The 7,790-nt window shown below is 37.3% G+C and overlaps 1 protein-coding gene across 1 annotated transcript in view; it reads left to right on the top strand.

Moving 5' to 3' along the window:
- The window catches only part of CFTR (cystic fibrosis transmembrane conductance regulator), an 87,757-nt gene that overhangs the window by 484 nt on the left and 79,483 nt on the right, over positions 1-7,790 (top strand). The window lies entirely within an intron of this gene.

Genomic DNA, 7,790 nt, shown 5'->3' with positions numbered 1-7,790 from the left:
TTTCTTTTCTTTTCTTTTCTTTTCTTTTCTTTTCTTTTCTTTTCTTTTCTTTTCTTTTCTTTTCTTTTCTTTTCTTTTCTTTTCTTTTCTTTTCTCAATACAAGATCCTACTGGAAATAGTTCCCTGTAAGCCTTGAGAGTGTTCACTTGTGAGCAAAGTCCCCGGTGCCTTTTCTTTCTCACAACTTCAAATACAGAGAGGAGAAGGAGCCAATACCAATGCCTTTGCATAACACATTTCATAAGGGAATTTAGAAGTCTGAAATGTTTTACATGATATTGTTGAAAATAAAACAAGTAGCTGGAAAGAGCAATTAATGTTTCTGGCCCACATATCATCAGTTTTGTTGCCTCTCCAGGGGGCTGTTTTCCCCTTTTGTTACTCGAGGGTCTTTAATGCAGCAYTGAAGGGAGGGAGGAAGTCTTGAGTGAAACATGGTCATGGTGACTGGGGAGAGGACATGGGATATAAAACTATGACATTGGCACAAGGCTCCTGGCTGAGATACTAGCTAACTTTTAACTCTCCTTCTAAACTTCCTTTATCAGCAGTTTGCATTGGATTTGGATTGTTTTTCTTCTTAGCTTCTTAAGAAGTGGCTCTTCACGATTTATTCTACTTGTCCCCCCGTTTTGATTGCTTTGGTCATTCATTTAGTCATTTCAGCCAGATGTGGTAGCCATGAAGGATCCCAATCATAACTAGTTCCTCGGGTTTCATGAAATGACCAGCTAAGCAGATTCCTGTCAGGGTCCTCCAGGGATGCTGCAATGTGAAGGAAGCTCTACCTACACTCAAATGCTCTTATACACAGAGAATGTGGATAAGTGGGAGTTAGCCCTTATAAATTCTCCACAGAATAAGCTTCACATAGTGCCCCAGTCAAGCGTAAGATACAGATCCATAGGAAATAAAGCAATATATTACCTTGTTGCTCGTGGAATCAGTCGATTTTATTTCTAAAGCTTCAATTAACACGCTATCCTAGAACCCATAATGTTGAAGATGTCAAACAAAAATCCCAATAAAATAAACAAATTTCAGGTTTTTCCCTTAAATTCCCGTAGCCCAAACCAGATACAATGCATGCTCATTAACCCTCCTTGTGTCTGAATCTTTATCGCAATTAAATGAGGTCTGAATCTTGCATACTGTGCATGATCCTTGATATTGTACTGTGTTATGATAAGATAATGTTATGTTAATTAATATATAAATAAAAGATATTTGCAGTGAATACTGACTAGAACAAGAGAGTGTCTGTACAAAATAAGAAAGTCTTTCTTTAAAAAAAAATCTTCTAAGAATAAGTTACATATAGCTATGAAACATATTGGCGTGTTTTAAAATGCATGCCTTCAGGGTTCACTCAGTTTTTGTGTCATCAAATTAGCATCAGGATCAATAGTGAAGACTATTAGAAGATAAGTTATCAATGAGCCAAAAAAATTAGCAACTATGATTTTACACAACTTATAAGTACATTATTTGTGATGAACTTGTGAAGACAGGAAGAATTGACTTTAAAATCACTAACAAGAGACCTGGCCTGCCAGCCAGAACCATCTGTTGTGGTTAATGAATAAAACTGAATCAAAGTTTTGTAAAGGTATTTTATTACTATTACAACTGAATCTACACCTTCTTGGTTCCTGAAACAGATCATATTTAGTAAAGCACTTCAGAACATGCGCACATTTAAGCACGAGCTTTATTTCTGTGAAAATGTGTGAGATACTTATGAGCATTATATCAGAAACGAATCAAGTGGTCTTTTTTTTTCCTAATCTTTATGCTAGAAAGCAAAAAGCTACCATGTGCATACAAGCAGGTGATTTTAGGGGAATTGTGTTGAATTTTTAATATTAGCCAGGCTAATGGTTGAAAAAGTTAGATTTGCTAGAAGTGGTCACAATAATTTGAGTTGTAAAAAAMTGGATTTTTCATCCTTGAATTTAAACAGTGTTTTTGTTTAAGAAATTGTGTTTCGGTGGTTAAGAAATGAGACGGATGGAGTTTATAAAGCGGTAGGTTGAAAGTATGTTCTTAGACTTTTACAAGATCAAATTCATACCTTTGACAGTAAATGACCTCAGTACTTCGCAATCATTTGGTTTTTATTGTAGACTGACTGAGATTAAGAGGTATTATTAGTGTTTTATTAATGCCAGTATAATTAATTTATGGCTGCGACACAAATTGAGTCTTGGAAGTTTGGCTGGAAGTTTTGCACCATTCTAATATTTTGATAAACAGATTTAGGTATTTAAACCCAAGTTCCCAAAAGACACTATTATAATGCTCTTGTCTAACTGTCTAAGGTCATTTCCCTTGGTACATACAGAATTTGGTACCTGGCTTGGCAGGACTGAGCCATTCAGTGTCTCGTTATTAAATCCCAGTTCAGCCAGTTCAGGCTGACCATTCTTCATGCTCAGATGCCCAGTCCTATCAGCCATGCTCTAGCTACCTCTTTCTTTCCAAACCAGATAAAAAATAACCAGTCATCTATTATACAATTGTCCACTGGCTGCAACAATAATTTAGCCTTCTGCCTTATATTGAATTCCTTCTTCTACCAGGTGTGTGTTGGAAGGGGTAGGGAACTCAAGTCTATATATCCTTCTCCTTTACCTCATCTCAGAAGTAGGCTTAGTTATAAGTTTGTGGAAAATATCTGTTGAAGTTGTTTCAGTTCTCTTTCCCGGCCTCAAATAATCTTTTTAGCTGAGTGTGAGGGACGCTGCAGTCCACTGGCTGAGCGACTCATTTGCAAGTGAGTCTTGATTCCATGGGCATTTTTTATAGTGTGTTAGTAGCCTTTACAGTGGATAATAATCCAAGATTTAAGATTGGAAAGTGTCTATCCCAAGAGCTACAATCATGGTTATTCTTGTCAAGTCTAAGTCAAAGGTCTAATTAAATTCCATCATGCAGGAAGATTTTGAGGATACATCTCTTGCAGAATGTTACAGTGTAAGTTTGTAGATGCAATTAAAATCCCTTCCATGAGGGGCATGGTAAGCACAGGCAGGAGAACAGGATCTCACAGGTGATGTTTGCTTAGAACTCAGCCAAACAAAAGGATTTCCATGGTCGTTCTTGCAGTCATCAAGCAGCTAAACCAAGGCTGCATATAAAGAGGTTTCCAAATTAGGAGAAAACATGGAGGTCCTTTAAGAAATGTTTTGAAACTACATAGTCTTCTTTTGAAATGAGAAATCTTCTGGGTCTCAGCTATGGGAAAGTGCTTCTATCAGGAGAAGGAATTGATCCTGAAGGGCAGTTCATAGGGTGATCTGCTGCAGAATCAATGCTTTGACTCCATAGGCAAAGTTGTGCCTTAGAAGAAAAGCCTAAGTTTTCTCCTTAAGCAAGCTGGGAAAGGAGTTTGGTTCAGGTATACGTTTATTATATAAACATTTTTCCACTTTTAAAATAAAGAACATGAGCCTTTATTCTGTTGGCGTTCAGTCGATCTTTTGTTTTAACTTGTTTTTCCAAGTTAGCTGAATTTAAGTTTAATCTTTGAAACACAGGATGCTTTTATTTCTCCATTTGGGAATGGGAAGCCGTGAGATGATTACCYTTTGCAAGGGTCAGGCTAAGGACTGTCAGCTTCCAGTACCAGCATACAGAAAAATGGCAAAAAAGAAGTTATAGGAGAAGCAGTTTGTAGTTATRGACTCTGTCCACATTGTCTTAGTGGTAATTTACCTTTAGATATTTAGTTTATTTAAATTAAATAATTTGCGACGCTCTTCCCCTTCCCATGTTCAAATTGCTACAAATCTGTTCCCCAATTCATGAAGATTTTTGTTTTTGATCATACGGCAGTCCTGGAGTTTGGAACAAATTATGGATTTGGAAAGAGTGATTGCATTTGAAGTGCACCYGTATGCTAATTCCTTATAAAATGTATCTATAAATGCATGCATAAAACAGGAGAATACTAAACTGAGTGAAATTTGTCAGGGTCACTGTAGTAACACATCTGGGAGCTTTTCAAATTCAATTCAGTCATGATTAGAACAGTTTTGCAATCATTTGCTGATGCAAAGTTTCTTCAGTGTTCCTTGCTCCTTTAAAATGCTTTCAAAGGACTAGGAGAAAGAAAAAAAAAGATTTCTTGTAGTTTCTCACTATGGAATGTAGTAACTGAGAAATGCAGATGATGAAGTATTCTCTTGCAGCAAGTTTCACTGTAAGTATACTCTGAAATGATGTTGAAAATCCTGTTTATAGGTGACCATCATCATTTTGATGACTTCATGAAAGAAATATTTAAAATATATATTACAGTTTATTTTATTATATAAATAATGGACAGGCTTTAATATACAGATATGTTCTACCGTTATTTGTTTCGTTTTATAAGTATCTTTGTACCCTCAATGTGCCTCTTTTTTCTCAGAAAAAGTTCTCATAGTCATTCTGCAAACTGAAATACTTTGAACAGTCTATTAATTTCAAGGAAAAAAGGGCTTAAATAGTAAAAATCTCAATAATAAGAAAAAAACTTAGAGATTGTGCTATTTAGATAATAATCTGAATAAATGTCACTTTGTAAAAAATGGACAGAAAAATGCAAGACTTTTCCAAGAGCTGTTCTGCACCAATTCTCCTTATGTTTAGCTGTTGCAATCCAGGGATTTCATCAGAGCAGTAGTTATTCATGAAGTGGTGCTGGTCACCAAGAGTGGCTGAGTCAGTGAAGCTGCAGGATTTTTTATGTCAGATAATTCCTCCTGGCAAACAAGTGATGATCAGTAAATAACTTCAACTATTCATTTTAGTTATCTGGTGGAAATAAAAAATGAACAGGATCTCCTTTTACTTGCAGTTGTTGAAACCCTCTAGTTAGTTGTATTATGTATAAATACTAGGCTCAGAAAATTCTTTTGTTTGTGTGCCTTAAGCGGGTAAAAATGCTGAAGGTTTACTGTAACTGTTGGAATATATAACATGCTGCTTCAGCATGTTACTATTAGAAACAAGAGAGGATGGTCCAGCCCTGCTCTGCTGAGGGGCCCAGGATCTGGGCAGTGGTGTCTGGTGACTGCTGCACCTTGGTGCCCTGAACCTTCCCATCTGTTAGCAGGGATCATGCAGAACTGCGGTCACCGTTACGGCCACGGTGCAAACTGCTCAGAGACAAGCCTTGGTGGTACAGTGTCCTTCTGCAGAAACACCGTTTTAGTGAGGGAAAGCTGCCACCACCAGTATAATGTCAGGAGCAAACTGCAGTTTGTTCTACTGCTGGAGTGATGGGCATTTCTAGGGGGATGACTGGCATGCAGTGCCTACATTCCTGTCTAGTCTCATCTTCAGGAATACCTCAAATCCGCATGCTATCTCAGTATTCATTTACCTGCAGTCAGCAGGAATTAGTGGGCCCACAAGCACCTTGCAATCCTTGGACCTCAAAGCATCATGATCACAACTTGATCTTTTTTTTTTCTTCCTTAACTGTTAGGAGTAAGAGAAAAACTGGAAATACTTTCCTTACTTGATCTCCATCAGGATTCAGGCTCAAGCCCTTAGGAAGTTCAGKCATTATTACCCACAGGGAATGATACCTTGAAAAAGGAATAGGTGAAGGCAAGTTTGCTCAGTAGATCTCACTGGTTGTGCACACGATATTTGTTGAAGTGGCGGCAGACTGGGCAGGTGTGTCCCTTCAGGAGAACTTCTACRCATACTTTGTCTTGCGGTCTTTGGTCAACATAGTCCAATTCTCCTGCAGCAAAGCAAGCACCACTGCTCCTGTTACTTTGCTGATGTTGTGTACTTTGTGCCTGGGTGAGGGTCTGCTGTGTTTGGGGAATTCCTGTACACAGCAAGAAAATCTGGGCAGTTGGCTTAGCAACGCTGAGGCTCCTCTCTGTCTTCTGTGGCACGCAAAGCAGCCTTAAGGGAGAGTCAAATCCTATTGACAAGTGAGCAGCACATGTTAATACTCTTTGGGAAGCCAGCGACATCTGTCCCATCAGAGCAATTCACTGGAGTGGATTGAGGCTGAACTTGCTGGAGAAACAAATAGCTGTAATAAGAAATCTAAGATATATTTCTAAAGTGGATGACTAAGAAAGAAATCTACCTAAAGAATAGTTAAATACGTATGTACATACATTATATTCCCATACAAAGCCAATAAAGTATATTTTCCTATTAGGTAATTAATATAAAGGTGGAACTTGTTTTCCTTCGTTTCTTCTTGCCTACTGTACACCCTTGAAACTTGTTCCCTGCTGGGTTTCGTGTGTATGTACCAATAATARCATTCCTAGTTAGTGGCAAAACTCTGACAGCACTACAGGTTTCCCTGTGAAGAGTTCATTAAATGCCAGCCAGTAATCCGGTGGCATTTTCTAGAGTAATGCTCTAAGGCCAATCTGTTTCCCTTCCTTCTTAGTTTCTTCATCTTGAAAGTCATTTTGTATTTTCAGTAGCCTTAAGAAGAAATGGCCAGGAATTAATCCTGGAAAAGCACTTCTATTAAGCCAAATGAAATAAAATAAAATAAAATAAAGGAAAAAAAAAAAGAAAAAACCTCCAACTATCAAAACACACAAAATAAACAAAAAAACTCCACCAAGAACCATATTCATTAACAAACTCTGATTCACCTATATTGTCTTGTGATAAAGAAACACCTATACCTATAGTTTATATTACTAATTAAAGTAGATTTATAGCAATTTTTCATTTCAATCTGTGCAAAAAAACTCCACATTGTGTTGGTAAATCTGGCTGCTATTAGAGTCCGGTGTAAAGTGTGTTTTAGAAGGTATTTATGCATTTTAGGTCTACAATATTTTGTGAGACTATACATCTCCTGAAACAGATTCTGTCAATATACCCAAGGCAGTTAYAGAAAACCTGTGTTAAGGCAAGTATTATGTTAAAGGCAACTTCCTCCCACTGTTCTCCCTTGACCCTTAATCCACTTGGCACTGTTCACAAATTGCCCACATGTAATTAGGGTGGGAATGCCAGGTAAAGCCAGGCACCTCGGGCACGAACATCCTTTGGGCAACCTCTATCAGTAGCCTCCAGGAGAAGCCTGGTTACAGACTAGGAAATCTTGGGAGAAGGTGACAGTACCATCCATTCCTTCAGCTGGCTACAGGAATTATCTTCCTTAGTTGTAGCTGCTGTGATGAGTAGAGATATGGGGACAAAGGCTGCACTAAATCTAAATCAAACTTGCCAACTTGTGGGAGGAGGGTGTTTTAAGTGACACTGGTAAATAAACCCAGATCAACACCAAGTAGAACTAGAGGCATTCTTACAAGCTCAATAAATCTGCTGAATTTCCTACTCAACTAATCCTTAAATGATAAAATAGTCACTCTTTCTAAATATAATTTCTTTCTTTCCTTCTTTCTTTCCTTCTTTCTTTCTTTCTTTCTTTCTTTCTTTCTTTCTTTCTTTCTTTCTTTCTTTCTTTCTTTCTTTCTTTCTTTCTTTCTTTCTTTCTTTCTTTCTTTNTTTCTTTCTTTCTTTCTTTCTTTCTTTCTTTCTTTCTTTCTTTCTTTCTTTCTTTCTTTCTTTCTTTCTTTCTTTCTTTCTTTCTTTCTTTCTTTTACTTCAGGCAGTGGCAAAATGCAGAGTGAGACATTAATCAAAAGTATAAATAATATCAAACATGTGGAGAGAAACAGTGCAGGGCAAAATGTTTTCCTAAAGTGTATAAGGTGTGAAACTGTAAAGAATTTCTTTTATTTTGTGAGACAAACTGGACATTACTTATTACAGCCTCAAAGCATTATTAAGGCACTGAGCC

This window comes from Nothoprocta perdicaria, unplaced genomic scaffold (genome assembly GCF_003342845.1).
Source record: "Nothoprocta perdicaria isolate Ctin4 unplaced genomic scaffold, notPer1 scaffold_125, whole genome shotgun sequence".
Taxonomy (NCBI): domain Eukaryota; kingdom Metazoa; phylum Chordata; class Aves; order Tinamiformes; family Tinamidae; genus Nothoprocta; species Nothoprocta perdicaria.
The sequence above is the reverse complement of the archived record's forward strand: the minus strand, read 5'-3'. Positions and strand labels throughout refer to the sequence as shown.